We start from the raw sequence: 18,705 nt of genomic DNA, 5'->3' as shown, positions 1-18,705 counted from the left end.
AGGAATTGATCAAAGTTGGTGACGAAGCGCCTCCAAAGCTGCAAAGACCTCCTCTCCAAACCCTAGCCGTTTCATCCCCCAAGGGCCGCACAAAAGATGAAAAAGAATATGGCAAAATGGCTATTTATAGGCCTTAGACCGCGTCTATCACGTGCACCCATGCACCCATATGGATTTTCCACGCGCCCGTGTGGGCTACAGGAATTTCCACGCGAGCGCGTAAACAGTAATTCTGCTACAGTACTTAGCTATAGTATTCTCCATAATTGCGGTCCAAACACTCTTCTCTTGATGCCACATGGACAGGCACACGTCCATGTGGTAGACTATAAGACTTTTCTTGTAGTCTTGTACATGTCCAAGTTGACATGAGTTGAGTTTTTCACACACACACGCATTTGGATTTTATCACATTCATTTTTGATTGGATTGTTTGCTAGAGCATTGATTGTTTTTATCTAATGTTTTATTTTCTTCTGTAACTTTAGAATTTAATTCTTGTATCCTCTTAGTGAACCTAAGGCTAAGCACTTCTCTTATATTTTCATGAATTTAATGTTTAATTTTGCTTGAGGACAAGCAAAGCCTTAAATGTGGGGAAGTTTGATAAGTGCTTGAGTGAACATGTTTTTATGCATGTTTTACATACATTGAGCATCGTATTTTATATGGTTTATGTCTCATTTCGTGTATTGGGTGTTCTTTTATGCATATAGGTTGTGAAGGTATTGGGAATTCAAAAGAAAGTGAAGATAGGCTATCAAGGCGCAATGGTGAGAGTTCTTGTGCGAACCAAGGAGGAAGACATAAGAGGAGTTCGTGTATGACGAGATGTGTGCCAGCATCCATGGTTATGCAAGCCAATTTACTAGTGGAAGGGCACAAAGACAGCCATGTTACCACATTCCTTCTCTTTGTAAATATTTCAAGACTTTTCAAGCCACGTGGAAACTCCACACGGGCGCGTGGGAGCACATGACAGGCGCAATTTGAGGCTATAAATACACCTTTTGGCCGATTCTAAGGAGACTTTTGGCTGAGCTTTGAGGAGATACTTTGAGAGAAAGACGGCTAGGGTTTGAGGAGAAGGTCTTCGCCGATTGAGAGAGAGTTCTTCACCAACAATGATAGGTTCCTTCGACGTTATAGCATTTGGAATTCCTTTCTTGACCTAGCTTCGGAGAGGAACCCTTCAAGATGTGGAACTACTAATCAAGGCCAATCCGCACAAATTCGATGGGGTTCTCTCTATGGGTTTTATTGCTTTTCATTGTATCCATTATTGCTTTGTAACTAGACCCATGGAGGGCTAAACCCTACTAGGTATTTGGGCATGTGAACCCTAAGATCTATATTTTGTATTGATTTTCTTCATACTTCTAGTTAATCCGAGTTGTTTTGAGTTTTAATCTTGTGATTTAATTGCTTGCTAGTGTTGTTAATCCTTGTGATTGATTTACATTGCATGATTTAATACTTTGATGTGAGATGTCTCCATTAGAGTTAGATTTCCAAGATTAATGAGGGTTGAGAGGGTGAGCCTTGGGATAAAGGAGTGCCCCCTTTCACCTTCGATTGAGTATTTCCTATCTTCGTGTTCCATATTCTCTTTGCAACCATATTTGGTGTGAGGCGTGAGATTGCTCGATTTCTCCGCCGGGACCTTGTAGGGGGTTAGGATCCTTCACCGGGAATTAAGTTTGGATCTACATTTAGGAATCTGTTTCACTCTTTGGAATCCCTAGAGTGCTTTGCGGTCATATGGGGTATTAGGTGGGTGCCCGATTCGAGCCCTATTTAAGTCGCGATTTCAGCCATTTTAAAGGATCTTTTTCCCATCTTCTCCCCAAATTTGGGGGTGCACGCAGCTAGGGTTTGGAGAGGCATTGGCAAGAATTTTGGAATGGTTCTACTACCTTCAACACCGTGTTTCATCGAAAGATAGCTATTGGGGGAGCTTTCATCGGCATCGATTCGGCGAGGTGTTCCCTAGGCTTGATGAGGGAACCTTTGGAGAAGATGAGGCTACTGCACAAGACCATCAATATGGATTACAAGGGGGTTTACTTATTAATTGCATGTTTTTAGTTTCAATTTCATCATTGATTGTATCTTACTCCATGGAGAACTAAATCCATAGTGGGTGATTGGACTTATAAACCCTAGGATGATTTTGTTTCATCGATCTTTTATTATGTTTTTTTAATTGATGTTCTAATTGAGTTCTAATCTTGAATGCTTTTAGAAGTGATTTTCCCTTAAAGTGACACTATGGTTGAGAATCTATTTTGGTAATTCTTGTAGATGGGTGGCACACCATGAGGGTTAGACAAAGCAAGATTGGGGAGGGTTGAGAGGGTAAGTCGAGAGGTAGTAGAACATCCCCTTTCTCTTCTGGTTTGATTTATCCTACCTCCATTTTCCAAGAATTCTTTGCGGTCACCATAGAGTAAAATGCTAAGAGAGGAACTCCTCTTTGGCTTAGTTGCGCAAGCGACATAGTGAAGCGTTGAAGTAATCCTTAGTGCTGGGCTTAATGGTGACTAAGGGTCTTCACTTGGACTAAAGGGTTAGATCTAGATTAAGGAATGGAGTTTATTACTTGGAGTCCCTAGAGCTTTATGCAAACCTTGCACAATGTGAGGCTTTGAGAGTATTCCTTTTATTTCTTTTTGCATTGATATCATTCACATTATGCTTGATTCATCTTCACCATAGTTAAATAGGAACTCTTGTGTTTTCAACCATTATTCTCTGTGGATAAGACTATCCACTCACCAGGGTAAATATTACTTTGACAACCCGTGCATTTGTGGTACACATGACATGTCCGAATATGCATGTGTGTACCACAAGTGCACGAGTGTCAAAGTAATAAAATACCCGGTGAGTCAGGTAGTTGAATCCACAGGGAACGGAAGTATTAGTAATAACCGCTTCTCAATTATCTAGTCAGAATCAATGAATATGATGGAATGAACTAAATTGCAAGCAAAGAAAACAAGTATGCAAGAAATAAAGTAGAAGATTCTCAAACACTAAGGATGAGGTACTCGATCAATGATCCCCCTAAGATCTTTCTTGAAGCTTAAGATTCACTAAATGCTGTAGAATCGAGTCTAATGAGTCGAGGTAGTCTAATGATAAGCAATCCTTGTCTACAATCAAAAGGCACTAGTCCACTACTAAGTTCTTATTACTACGGGACTTATTTATGAACAAAAAGAATAGGTAGTAGCTTCACACAATCCTCTAAGGTAGCCCTTCCCCAAGATGCCTCCCAAGTGGCTTTCACACTTTCGAGGTGGTAGCTCTTTCTACCAAGGGTGATAGCTTTCACACATCCCATGAGATAGCTCTTTCTCTCATTAGGGCATAACAAGTATCCAACTTATGAGTGTAGCTACATACATCATGAGTGGTAGCTCTTTCCACCCCTTATGTACAAAAACAAACAATTTCCAATTTTTTTGAATTTGGTTTTTTTAGCACACTAACGTCCCAAAAATAATGACCTAGAGTAGTCTTCATAGGTCTAGTGAGTGAGAAAAGTGTACAAAAAGCACTTTTCTCACTAACGTCCCAAGAAAATTAGATGAAAACTAGAGCATGATAAAATCCAATGTTTACAACCTCCAAAAACGAAGAATTAAACTCTTAACCCTAAGGTGAACCTTCATTGGCAACAAGAGCATGCTCAAGAAAACACAAGTAAAAGTCATGTATAAGGTGAACCCTCCCCCACACTTAAGATGTACATTGCCCTCAATGTACACATGTAAGCACCATAAAAATAGCAACAATGGAAGAATAATAATGTGTGCGGGAATGCAATTAAAAATAATACTCCCCTGAACTCCCCATTGACATTTGGTGAAGTCTTTCTCAAAGGTGCATTGTAATGGTTGTGAAGCTCACACGACCATGGAATAATGCACATGATCGTGTCTATGACTAAAATATCAACAACATCACTCTCAAGGCCAACTACACGGAATAAAAGGGATTCAGTAAAGCTCAACAAAATAGAAAAGAAAATACGAATGCAAACAAACAACAGAATGAAAATATAAAGATAACTCTCAGAAGGTGAAACCTTTCTGAGCACACAAGTCCACAAACTAAAGATAAAACACATAGAATGCAAAAATAAAAATAAAAGACTCATGAGTGTGACGCCTCAAGCGTCAGCATCTGGAGCTGGTGCTTCTGTTGGCGCGGACGCTGGTATAGAAATGGATGAAACCTCCTCGTCTAGAGTCTGCTGAATATGATCAAGTCGCTCCAGGATCCGTGCCTGGTTCTCTAAGATGGTAGCAATGGCAGCCTCGAGTCGAGCTAGGCGCTCGTGTACTCGAGGGGAAGACGACTCTGGATCAGTGGATGCTATCGGTGCTACCTCAATGATCTTGGGCTCGGCTGCAGATGGTGCCTCTGTGGCCTTAGCAGGCTCCTCGTTGTCCTCAGATGACGACTCTACTAATGCGTATCCACCTGAGCCTGTACGTCTCACAATGCCCATCAAACGGAGGGTAACCAAACCCAATGGTGCTGGGCAACTGACCTTCTCCTCGCCCCTGACCGAACGAATCAGACCCATCTTGAACATAAGATGAGTGATGTAGGGTCCCACGAATAATGCTGCCAAATGCAAGTACTCACACTAATGGCGGAAGTAATCGGCGACCACATATCCTAAATGGAGAGGAACTCCATGGACCATGGAGTGAAGGTACAAAAGATCTGTCCTGCGAAGTAAACCAGTACCATTTCCCCGAACTGTCACTGACCGGCTAAGAACGACATGAATGTACCTATGCGTCGATTGAGTGAGTAAAGAGGCCTTTGACTGACCTGGAGAATACTGATAACCACCACATAAATCATGGAAAACCTAGCCTGGAGTGAGATCATGAGGATAATCGGTAAGGAGTTGAGTGTACTCGATAGTATCAATATAGTCCTGATTGTATAATCCGAGATATATTAAGAACTAGGTCAAAGACATCCTATGCGGTTGACCCAATGCTCGGAAACAAATGGCATCCTTCGAGTCAAAACTAGTATCAACTGCGTCATGATTGAAGGAAAATGAGACAAGAACCTCCAAGGTAGTATCTCGTCTGACGGGCTCCTAAATAGCAAACAATCGGTTCCAACCTTCCACACTAACTAGCTCTCTGACCTCATCAGCAAGACCAATAGCCTCTAGTGTGTCCCAGTCAATAAATCGTGACTGTCCAATCTTGAGAATATGGAGATGCTTGAACCGTTGCTGATGAATGGGGTCAGGAAATTCGACTACCGGTGGTAAGGTCGGCTCCCTGTCATGGCGAGGACGTTTCTGAGCCAATCTCTTGGTCCGCGGTGCCATATCTGTGAAAAGAACATGTAAAAATATTAGTTCGGCATACACACAGTGTAAACAGGGCACTGCGAATGAGGGCAGTGAGCGGGAGAGAAACTAGGGCCAAATGGCCGCTGTCCAGCCCACACGGACGCGTGGGCGCGTGCCTGGGCCAGCCAGTCCGCCACGCAATCACGTGGCCAGCGCCCAGCACGAGGGTGCAACACACGTGCCCGAGTGGGCCAGCAGCGTGGGCGCCTGGCTGTCTAGAGCGTGTGGCCCAAGTCACGCGAGCGCGTGGCTGGGGCCGCTTTCGGCCAAGGGGGCCACGCGGATGCGTGGCCCTACGGGCTGCGCGCGGCCAGCCCACGCGGGCACGTGGGCAAGCCATGCGCTCGCGTGGGTTCCCAACTCCGGTGAAATCGTCGGACTGGGGCTCCTACGCCTCATACAAACCATTTTCAAGCATTCAATAAGTGTCCAACATGATTTACTATGAAAAATAGCACACAAATACCATGAAAAGTCCATGAAAATGATTTTGAAGAACATGGAAAGTATGGGAAAGAGTGAAAGCTTACCGGAACAAATCTAAGAGGAAAACTCAGTGTAAACTCTGGCAAATCACTTCTAATCCTCCAAGGAGTTGAAAACAAATGGTTTTAGAGATCAAAACTTGAGTTTTATAGGAGTGAAAAGGTGGAAGATGAAAGGGCTCTTTGAAAATGGAAGATGATGAATAGTGCCCCTTCACATTCTTATAGGCACATGGGGGTGTGGATTTTCCACTCCCCGTGTGGGTACTATACACGACCGCATGGAAATTCCACGCGACCGCATAAGCTGCAAAATTTCTGTAGATAGTTCATTAAGGGCTCAAAACTCCCAATTAACACCAATTTTTCAACATTTAACATTAAAAACACCCTAAACCATGTCATACACATGAAAAATAATTCACATCAGTGAAAGAATTTCATGAAAACACCACCAAACAACAAAAATTTAAGAAGGCACACACTCATGAGTTTATTACTGCAGGAATTAAATTTCAAGTCTAAAAGTTAACTAAAAACTTGGGTTACCTCCCAAAAAGCGCTTGTTTAACGTCACTAAGCTTGACGTACCTGTCCTTACCTTATGGTGGCTCATAAAGATGGAAAACCTCCTTATTAGCAGCTTGCACATCTCCTTTAAAGTAAGGCTTCAACCTATGTCCATTTACCTTGAAGGTTTCCTTCTCCGTGTGAGTGATCTCAATTGCACCATGTTGAAATACTTGAGTGACCTCGTATGGCCCTGACCACCTTGATTTTAGTTTCCCCAGAAACAACTTCAACCGGGAGTTGAAAAGTAACACTCGATTACCTACTTTGAAGTCTTTGTGTAGTCTAATGTGCTTATCATGCCATGAACATATTCTTTCTTTGTACATTCGTTTATTTTCTTAAGCTCTGAAATGCTACTCATCTAACTCATTCAACTGCAACCTTATTTGGTTACCGGCCCTGGTAAGACTGAAATTCATTGCTTTAATTGCCCAATAAGCCTTGTGCTCAAGTTCCACCGGTAAATGGCATGCTTTCCCATAGACTAAGTTATACAGTGTGGTCCCCACCGGAGTTTTGTATGCTGTCCGGTATGCCCACAACGTGTCATCTAATCTTTCTGACCAGTCCTTACGACTGTGTTCCATCGACTTTGACAAAATTCTCTTCAACTCTCGATTGGTCATCTCCACTTGCCCACTTGTTTGCGGATGTTATGGAGTAGCAAGATGATGGTTCATGCAATATCTTTTTAGAATTTTCTCAAGTTGTGCATTACAAAAATGAGTCCCTCGATCACTTATGAGAATCCTAGGTGTCCCGAAATGAGTGAACAATTTCTTGAGGAATTTGACTACTGTTCTGCCATTGTTTGTGGGAGAGCTTGAGCTTTAACCCACTTAGACACATAGTCCACCAAGATATAACGATTCCGATTAGAGCTAGGAAACGGCCCCATCAAGTCGATGCCCCATACATCAAAAACCTCACAAAATTGCATTGGATTTTGCGGCATCTCATCACATTTAGACAGATTCCCTGCTCTTTGGCAACTATCACAACATTGCACAAATTATCTTGCATCTTGAAATAACGTTGGCTAATAAAAACCAGCTGCCAGGACCTTTTTGGTCGTCCTTCCTGAAGCATAATGACCGCCCACCGGTCCCAAGTGACAATGAGCTAAAATATCCAATCTTTCTTTTTGTGAGACATATCTTTGCACTATGTGGTCTGCATACATTCTGAAAAGGTAAGGATCCTTCCAAGAAAAATGCTTCAAATCAGCAAAGAATTTCTTCCTTTGTTGGAAAGAAAGCCCTCTAGGTAGAACTCTCCCCGATAAATAATTGGTGAAGTCAGCAAACCATGGCATATTAACTTCTAAAATTTCCTGCAGATTATACAAATGCTCCTCAGGAAATGCATCATTAATGTTATTCTTCCATGACCCCTCTTCTTCTAAACCTTCAAGGCGAGAAAGATGATCTGCAGCAACATTTTTAGCCCCTTTTTTTTCCCTGATTTCAACATCAAATTCCTGCAGTAACAATACCCAATGAATCAACCTTGGCTTTGCATCAGACTTGTTCATTAGATAACATAGCGCCGAATGGTTTGTGAAGACAACCACTTGTGAAAGAATAAGGTACGACCTGAATTTGTCAAATACAAAAACTACAGCCAACAGTTCCTTCTCCGTAGTAGTGTAGCTTTCTTGGGCACTTGTCAAACTCATACTCGCATAATAAATGGGCTGAAAATGTTTATCTTTTCTCTGGCCTAAAACGGCCCCCATGGCATGATCACTAGCATCACTCATAAGTTTGAAGGGGAGGTTCCAATCCGGTGAAATAAAGATTGGTGCTTGTACAAGTTTTTCTTTTAAAGTGTTGAAGGCAAACAACCAAGCTTCATTAAACTCAAATAGGGTTTCTTTCTCCAACAAATTGGTCAATGACTAACCTATTTTCGAGAAATCTTTAATGAATCAGCGATAAAAGTAGGCGTGCCCCAAGAAACTCCTAATTGCCTTGATATTAATTGGGGGAGGTACTTTTTTGATGGTTTCAATTTTCGCCCGATCAACTTCAATCCCTTGGCTAGAAATTTTATGACCAAGGACAATCCGCTCTTGGACCATGAAGTGGTATTTCTCCTAATTCAAAACCATATTTGTCTCTTCACACCGCATAAGCACCTTCTCAAGATTTTTCAAGCATGTCTCAAAAGAATTCCCAAATACCGAAAAACCATCCATGAAAACCTCCATTACATCTTCTAACAAGTCATCAAAAATGGCCGTCATATATCTTTGGAAGGTAGCGGGTGCGTTGCAAAGTCCGAATGGCATTCTTCCATAGGCAAAAGTACCAAAAGGACATGTAAAGGTTGTTTTGTCTTGATCCTCGGGGCAATCGGTATTTGGAAATATCGCTATATACCATCTAGAAAACAATAGAATTTGTGGCCAACTAGTTATTCCAACATTTGATCAATGAATAGCAATGGAAAATGATCCTTGTGGCATCATTCAATCTCTAATAATCAATGCAAACACGTCATCCCGTCACCGTTCTTGTCAGAATTAATTCATTTTGCTCATTTTTAACCACGGTCATGCTACCCTTCTTTGGTACCACTTGTGTTGGGCTCACACAAGCACTATCCGAAATGGGATAAATAATTCTTGCATCTAGAAGCTTCAAAACCTCTGTTTTTACCACCTCTTTCATATTTGGGTTTAATCTTCATTGAGGTTGAATTACGGTTTTGTAATTATCTTCCATCAAAATCTTATGAGTGCAAAAGGAAGGATTTATTCCCTTGATATCTGAAATTTTCCAGGCTATGGCTGTTTTGTGCAACTTCAACATGGTGACAAGTTTCTCTTTTTGCTCCGGAGAAAGATTTGAAGCAATGATCACCGGAAACTTTGACCCCTCGACGAGGAATGCATATTCCAAATGTTCCGGTAATGTTTTTAGCTCTAACTCAGGAGGTTCTTCCACTGACAGTCGCAACCTGCTTGCTTGTTTCCGATCGATTTCTTCAAACCCTTGTGAGGTGTCTTCGACTTCTTCCTCAATTACCTCCTACACTGGCTCACTCACACCAACGTCACCCAAAACATCTTCATCATCCACTTGGTCATCTAAACTACAAACCTCAATTGACGAGATTGATTCAACATGAATGATGGTCTCCTCTTCATCACTTGTCTCGGATTCAAGCGCAATTAAGCCTGCTGTAACTTCCCTTGAGATAGATGTGGAGACTTCTACTACTTTATCTTCAGTCCCATTCTTAAAAGACATAAATGTAGATTTGTCGAAGTCTTCTAACAAGCTCGACAATTCAGCCCCTTGATAAGATATTCCATGTCCTTGAACTATCTCTTGCAGTTCGGCTGTCCTTACCCCTAAAACCTTGTCATGTAGCTTGCTCGAGTCTAGGTACGTTACAACTTGTTCAATCTTTTTCTCATTAGATGCCATCTATCCCTTTATTGTCTCCATTAGCAATGCTTCGTCAAACATCATCCTGAAATATAAAGAAAAACCAGGAATCAATGCTCACTTAATAAGGAGGGAGAAATAAAGATACAAAATAATGAGAAATGCGGAAGAAGGAGAAGTGTGAAATAGACAAGCAAATAAAAATGTGAATGACTAAAGTAATCAAGTCCTAGTGTTCCTAATATCTAGTTCCCCGGTAACGGTGCCAAAAATGTGACACGTCTGAATATGCGTGTGTGTACCGCAAGTGCACGAGTGTCAAAGTAATAAAATACCCGCTGAGTCAGGTAGTAGAATCCACAGGGAAAGGAAGTATTAGTAATAACCACTTCTCAATTATCTAGTCAGAATCAATAAATATGATGGAGTGAACTAAATTGCAAGGAAAGCAAACAAGTATGCAAGAAATAAAGTAGAAGAGTCTCAATCACTAAGGATGAGGTACACGGACAATGATCACCCTAAGATCTTCCTTGAAGCTCAAGATTCACTAAATGCTCTAGAATCGAGTCTAATGAGTCGAGGTAGTCTAATGATAACTAATCCTTGTCTCCAAGCAAAAGGCACTAGTCCCCTACAAGGTCCCGGTGGAGAAATCGACCAATCTCAACACCTCACACCCCATATGACCACAAAGTACTTTAGGGATTCCAAAGAGTGAAACCGATTCCTAAATGTAGATCCAACCCTAATTCCCGGCGAAGGATCCTAACCCCCTACAAGGTCCCGGTGGAGAAATTGAGCAATCTCATGCCTCACACCAAATATGGTTGCAAAGAGAATATGGAACACGAAGATAGGAAACACTCAATCGAAGGGGAAAAGGGACACTCCTCTATCCCAAGGCTCACCCTCTCAACCCTCATTAATCTTGGAAATCTAACTCTAATGCAGACATCTCACATCAAAGTATTAAATCATGCAATTTAAATCAACCACAAGGATTAACAACACTAGCAAGCAATTAAATCACAAGATTAAAACTCAAAACAACTCGGATTAACTAGAAGCATTAAGAAAATCAATACAAAATATAGATCTTAGGGTTCACATGCCCAAATACCTACTAGGGTTTAGCCCTCCATGGGTCTAGTTACAAAGCAATAATGGATACAATGAAAAGCAATAAAACCCATAGATAAAATCCCCTTGAATTCGTGCGGATTGGCCTTGATTGGTAGTTCCACGTCTTGAAGGGTTCCTCTCCGAAGCTAGGTCGCCAATGGCTTCTCAAATGCTATGACGTCGATAGAACCTATCAAAGTTGGTGAAGAACTACCTCTCAATCGGCGAAGACCTTCTCCTCAAACCCTAGCTGTCTTTCTCTCCGATTATCTCCTCAAAGCTCAACCAAAACTCCCCTTAGAATCGACCAAAAGGTGTATTTATAGCCTCAAATCACGCCTGTCACCGTGCTCCCATGTGCCCGTGTGGAGTTTCTACGTGTCTGCGTGGGCTGCAGGAATTTCGACGCGGGTGTGTGAACAGTAATTTCTGCTACAATATTGCTACAGTAAATTCGCTATGGTATTTTTACTACAGTACTTTTCCTTTCAGTATTTTGCTACAATACTGATACAGTAAATCGCTACAGTAATCACTACAGTGATTTTAACAACGTGATGACAAACATTCTCCTCTTAAGGCCACACAATCGGGCACATGATCATGTAGTAGGCTATAAGGCTTTTCCTTCATCGATGCGGCTTGAAAACTCTTGAAATCTTTACAAAGTGAAGGAATGTGGAGACATGGCTGCCTTTGTGCCCTTCCACTAATAAATTGGCTTGCATAACCATGGAAGTTGGCACACATCTCCTCATACACAAACTCCTCTTATGTCTTCCTCCTTGGTTCGCATAAGAACTCTCAACATTGCACCTTGATAGCCTATCTTCTCTTCCTTTTGAATTCTCAACGCCTTCACAACCTATATGCATTAAAGAACACCCAATACACGAAATAAGACATAAACCATATAAAATACGATGCTCAATGTATGTAAAACATGTTCACTCAAGCACTTATCAACACACATACAAGGGGTGTGTCAGAAACCTCATTTATCTTCAACATGTTGCATATTTCAAGGAAGTTCTCAATATGATTGTTTGGGTCTTCATTGGCTAACCTATTAAATTGTGCGGACTATTGAACCATTTAAATGAAAGCCAGCTTCAACTCAAAATTCTGGGCTGGTATCGATAGCCTAATAATGCTTGATTGTATCCCACGAATTTTACGTCAAGCAAAATCTAAAAGTGTTCTTTGTTGCCCCTCTAGTTCAACCATATTTTCAGATTCTTCATCCTTTATTTTAGCTGGATAATTCTGCTTTTTTACAGGTTGTTTGCCCTTTCTATGAAGTGTTCATTCAAGTTCAGGATCAACTTTAATCAATGTGGAAGGGTTTCCTAGGGTCATAACCTGGAGCTGTAACCAAAGAAAAAAAAATTTGAACGATGGAAGAATAAGAAAATGTGAAATAGAACAAGTGATGAATAGCCAAAATATCAAAGTGCAAAGTGTTTCCAAAACACCTATTCCCAGGCAATGGTACCAAAAATTTGACACACCCCTTGTGTGTGTATACCGCAAGTGCACGAGTTGTCGTAGTAATAAAGTACCCTGGCGAGTGGGTAGTTGTATGCATAGGGAATAGTAATCAGAAACACAAAAAATTTTATTTAACTATGATGAGGATGATGCAAAGGTCGTATGAATGATATCAATGCAAATAGAAATAAAAAGAATACGAAGGACACACGATAAGATGATAGGAGAAGCAATCGATAGAAAGTGGGGTACCTGTACATTACTCACCCTAGGACTATTCCCTAATATAGATATAACCTTTGGTCCAATCGAAAGACCCTAGTTACAATTAAGCCCCAACACTAAAGATTACTTTAACGCTTCACTTTGTTGCTTGCGCAAATAAGCCCTAGTGGAGTTTGTCTCTTAGCACTTTACTCTATTGTCACCGCAAAGAACTCTTGAAACACGGAGGTAAGATAAATCATGTCGGAATATAAAGGGGATGTTCCGCTACCTCTGGACTCACCCTCTTGACCCTCTCCAATCTTGCTTTGTCTAACCTTCATAGTGTGTCACTCACTTACAAGGATTACCAATGTAGATTTTCAACCCTAGTGTCACTCTAAGAGAAAATCAATTTAACAAGCATTCAAGATTGAAACTCAATTAAAACATCAATTAAAGAAAACATAACAAAAGGCCAATGAAACAAAATCATTCTAGGGTTTACAAGTCCAAGTACCCACTAGGGGTTTAGCTCTCCATGGAGCAAGATACAATCAATAATGAAATCAAATGTAAAAGCATGCAATCTATAAGTTAAACCCTCTCGTAGTCTATTTCGATGGTCTTGTGGAGTTGCCTCATCTTCTCCATGGGTTCCATCATCAAGCGTAGGGCACACCTCATCGAATAGATGTCGATGAAAGCACTGCCAATAACTATCTTCTGAAGGAACGTGGTGTTAAAGGCTGTAGAACCACTCTAAAACCCTTGCCAAACTCCTCCAAACCCTAGCTGTGAGTGCCTACAAAGATGAGGAAAAGATGAGAAAAAAATTCCCTTAAAATATTTGAAATCACGGCTTTTATAGGCACTGGAATCGGGCATCCACATGGGCGTGTGGAATTTCCACATGCCAGAGTGAATTTCCAAGAATCTACAGTGATTTAGTACAGTAACTGCTATAGTACTTCACTAAAATACTCCCGAATTCACACTTTTCATCGAGTCCACATGAATGGGCGCATATCCATGCGGTAGATCACATTGTGTCTTCTATAAAAGTCACATTGATGAAGATCTTGCTAGTTGTGCACAAGTCAGAAAACATTAGTGTGACTGTCTTTGTGCCCTCCAATTTGTATGTTCGCTCGAGCAAAACAAAAGTTGGCACACACTCATATGTCTTTGAGCACAACTTGTGTCTTCACATTTGTTCATTCTAGGATTTCATTAACAAATGCATCCAAGATCTACTTTTGGTTCTTTTCTTCCACTATTATCTCCACAACCCGATATGTATAAAAGAATACAAAAACACATATATAAGCGATAAAATCTGAGAAAAATAATGCTCAATGTAAGGAAATAATACATCGTATTACTAATACACAAGCACTTATCAAAGGGTGAGTCGAGAGGTAGCTGAACTTCCTCTTTTCCCTTGGATGTTATTTATCCTATGTCCATATTCCAAGAGTTCTTTGCAATCATGATAGAGTGAATTGTTATTAGATCTTTTCCATTAGGGTTTAGTTGTGTGAGTGATAGAGCGAAATGTTAAGAAATCTTTAGTGTTGGGGCTTAATTATTATTAGGGATTCTTCACCTAGACCAGATGGTTTAATCTACATTAGGGATAGGGGTTATCACTTGGAATCCCTATAGCCTCAAGTAATCCCACACGGTGTGAGATGTTGAGAGTATCCCTTTCTGCCGAGGTAGAGAGCTTCTCACGGTCAACCTTGGGTTTGGGAGCGTGTGTATTTGGATTTCCACAACTCATTAAACTTCAATTAGGAGGCATAATATTAGTCTTATAATCGAAATAATAGTTCTAGGGTGAGAATTATTCGGGTACCCCATTTTACCATTGGTTACTTTCTCCGACTACCCTTGCTTGTTCTCTTTTCTCTCACCTTTATTTTTTTGTTATTTATCACTTGAATCACATTCATCAATCGATTTCACTTTAGCTAAACAGCAATACTATTTGTTTCTAAACATCTATTCCCTATGCATTCGACTACACACCCGTTGACTACTTTATTACTTCAATAATCTATATACTAGCAGTATACACATGTGATAAGAGCCTAAATGTATGTATTTTAGTATATGTATTTGTTGCTTCTAGCATGTATTTGCATTAGAACTGATGCCCGTTTTATGCTTAATCGTGTGTTATTTGTTTTGCAGGGCACAGAAATGCCATGGAGGACATGAAGATATGATTTGAGTGGAAAAGAGAAGAAAACCAGGTCACGGTACTGTAGCATATTCACTACAGCTTGAGTAATGCAGCAAAATACTGTAGCTATACTATAGCAGAATCCACTGTAGCATCAGCACTGCAGTAAAAATATTGTAGCTATTACTGTAGCACATGTAGAATTTCGAGCCAGGAATCCAATCATGGCATACGGCCTCAATGCTGTCCGGTATAGAGCCCGGGATGATCACTGTAGTACAAAGAAATTTGATTGATTGAAGGCATACTAGCTCAATGAGGTGCTCATTGAGCCAGTATGGATACTATTTGGAGTGCATTTGAGGAGTCTTCTTGCCCCGAATAGTGTCAGTGAGGAGCTCAATGAGGTCCTCATTAAGCTTGGGATTCCACCGAGGATTGATGGATCTTGGAGTTAATGATGAGGGGTATAAAGGGAATTTTTGGGAAAAGAAAGAGGTCTTTTGGGGAGAGCCTTTGGGAGGTTCTTGGCAGCCATCACTTGGGAGGAAGGAGAAAAATGAAGACACCATATTCTTTGGTAGATTTTGGCTTAAAGCTTGGGAAGATCAAGGGTTTGAACTTCAAGGGAAGCTTAATCATCAAAGGAGGAAAAGCATTTGGTATCTCTAGGGCTAGAAGAAGCATCATACGGCCGGCATTCTCTCTCCTCTTCATCATTCAGACTAGGAAGTGTCATTTATGCATTTTTTCTTACTTTTGTTGTGTTTGAGACATTTATTTGTATGATGGCACACTAGACCCCCAAGGCCACCGGATGTAGATGAACCTTGGGGGGTTCATCATGTATTTTGGATGCTTCACTTTTATTTGGAATGCATTGGTGTGATTTATGGTTTAGCTCATGTTATTTCATACCTAGAACTATAATGTGGAGAAATCCTTAGTTCTTATTTGAGTTGTACATGTAGACGTGACCTACTCGCGTGTACTAGATCATCATTGAGCTAAAAGGGGAGATCTTTGACCAACATGCCGAGAAATTGGATGTAGGTTACCCCTCCGAACCATGAGGATAAACTTAGGTTAAGCGCGTCCTTATTTCGCAATCTCCGTGTACTTAATGCAATCGTAGGAATATGACTAAGGAGAAATCCTTGTCATCATTTGTATGGGATTAGGGTTTGACTACCGAGAAATCGGGGTTGAACTATTATTGAGGTCCGTCGGTCTAAATCACCCATGACATCTATTCTTATGCATTCTTACATCATGATGAACCCCTCTTGGGAATCTTCATCCCTAGGCCTGTTCTTATCATCATTGCTCTTGTAATTTTCTTACTTGTTGTGGGACTGTCATACTTGTGTTCTTATTTATATCATTGCACGTATTAAAGTATGATCATGTCTAAGTTGTAAGGTTAGAAAATAAGTGATGGAGGAGTAATAGGAGCTCCTTAGCCTCGTGGAATACGATCCTTGGGCCCTCGCTTGAGGTATTACTTGGCGACCATGTACACTTGCGGTAGAGCACACAACTAACATGCAAGGGGTGTGTCAGTGATGCTCGATGATAAGTGCTCGTGTGTTAAGAATGCGAAGTGTTCTTTACTTATGATGAACATTACTTTTATCAGGTTTAAGCGCTCATACATGTGTATTTGTGTTCTTCTACGCATGTAGGGTTGTAAAGCTGAGTATTAAGAAAAGAAGCCAAAAGTAGATCATGAACGCACTATTTGGTGGAATCTTGGAAGGAACAAACGCGAAGACACAAGTGGGGCTCTAAGATATGTAAATGTATACCAACCTCCATGTATTCAAGCTATTACAAGGAGTTGGCGAGGCACGAAGGCAGTCACATTTGCATATCCCGAGTTGTGCATTGATAGGAAGATCTTCACCAATAAGGCTCTTGATTGAAGAAGAGTTGCGATCTACGGCAAAAACGTGTGCCTGTTTATGTTACCCCGATAAAGAGTGTGGAACTATGAGTGTTTTGGCGGAGGATTGTAGCAGATTACTAAAGCAAATCAATGTTGCAAGACACTCTAGCAGTTACTGTTCATAGCCGGCCGAAAATAGTTTTCCAGAGAATCCACACGGGTGTGTGGAAAATCCACAGGGGCTTGTGGATGCCCGATTCCAACCCTATTTAAGCCACGATTCTGACCGATTTTGGGGATCTTCTTTTCCCCTTTTCTCTAAGTTTTCTCCATCTTTTGAGGGGCTATCAACTAAGGTTTTGAGTGGCTTTTGGCAAGTCTTTGGAGTGGTTCTTCGGATTTGACACCGCGCTTCACTTGGAAGAAGGCTATTGGGGGAGCTTTCATCGGCATCGATCCAGTGAGGAGTGCCCTAGGCCAGACAAGGGGACCTTTGGAGAAGACGAAACTACTTCACAAGACTATTGACACGAATACTGAGGGGATTTTCCTATGGATTACTTATTTTTACTTTTAATTTCATTGTTGATTCTATTGTGCTCCATGGTGAGCTAAACCCCTTAGTGTGTACTTGGATTTTGTAAACCCTAGGATGTTATTGTTTCTTTGACCTTTTATTATGCTTTTATTAATTGATGTTTTCAATTGAGTTCCAATCTTGAATGCTTGTTGAATGATTTCTCCATTAGAGTCACACTAGGGTTGAGAGTCTATGTTGGTGATCTTTGTGGATGGGTGACACGTCATGAGGGTTAGGAAAAGCTAGATTGGAGAGGGTTGAGAGGGTGAGTCGAGAGGTAGCAGAGCATCCCCTTTCCCCTCCGGTGTTGTTTACCAAACCTCCAATTCCTAGAGGTTTTTGCGGTCACAATAGAGTGAGGTACTAAAGGATGAACTCTTCTGGGGCTTAGTTGCGTGAGCAACAGAGTGAAGCGTTGAAGTGACTTTAGTATATTGGGCTTAATTGTGACTATGGGTCTTTCGTCTAGACTAAAGGGTTAGGTCTACACATAGTAATAGGGTTTATCACTTGGAATCCCTAAAACTCCATGCAACTTTGCACAGTGTGAGGTGTTGAGACTGAACAATTTCTCCACCGGGACATAGTGTAGAGTTAGTCCACGCTAGGGACGTTGTCACTCGAGATCTAAATGAGGAAGGTGATGCAGAGTCTCGCTCTAGGATCTGCTGGAAAAGTGTAAGATGTGCCATCACCTCCTCATGATTCGCAACCTGAGTCACTTGCATCACAGCCAAATCGGTATGAAAAACTCCCACAGCTTTCTTGAGCCTCTCAAAATGACCACGAGCTCGAGGTGATAAAGATACATGTGCTAGAATGGTCTTAGAAGCTGTTGCGGGAACATCAGTCTCCATAGGATCCTACTGGGGTAGTGATGCTGGCTGAAAACCTCTACCTTATCAGTTTCCTACTCGGACTCATCTGCAAAGAGCATAATTAGAACATACATGCCAGCTGCAACCATCCTTGCCATGTCCATCAGTTGCATAGTATCAAGTTTAAGTGGAGAAGTAATAGTAGTCTTCTCTACCCCTTGAATCACCTCAATCAAACCCATACCATGAATAAGTCGAGTAATATATGGCCCAGAAAACAATACTCCGAACCGAATGTACTAACCCTGATGTCGCAGATACTCGACCACAATATGCCCTAGATATAGAGGCTCCCTTTATAGTATGGAGTATAAGTAGAGTAGCTCTAGTCGGCTCAAAACTCTAGTGCTATCTCTATGATTATTCATTGATATACTAAGAACGGCATGGATATATCTGTGTGATAGACGAACAAGGCAAGTAGCCTTGGAAACCCCTGGCTAATACTGGCTATCACCACACAACATATGGTATACACGCTCCGTAGTCACTCA

This window comes from Dioscorea cayenensis, chromosome 20 (assembly GCF_009730915.1).
Source record: "Dioscorea cayenensis subsp. rotundata cultivar TDr96_F1 chromosome 20, TDr96_F1_v2_PseudoChromosome.rev07_lg8_w22 25.fasta, whole genome shotgun sequence".
Lineage (NCBI taxonomy): Eukaryota > Viridiplantae > Streptophyta > Magnoliopsida > Dioscoreales > Dioscoreaceae > Dioscorea > Dioscorea cayenensis.
Note: the sequence above shows the minus strand (reverse complement) of the source record.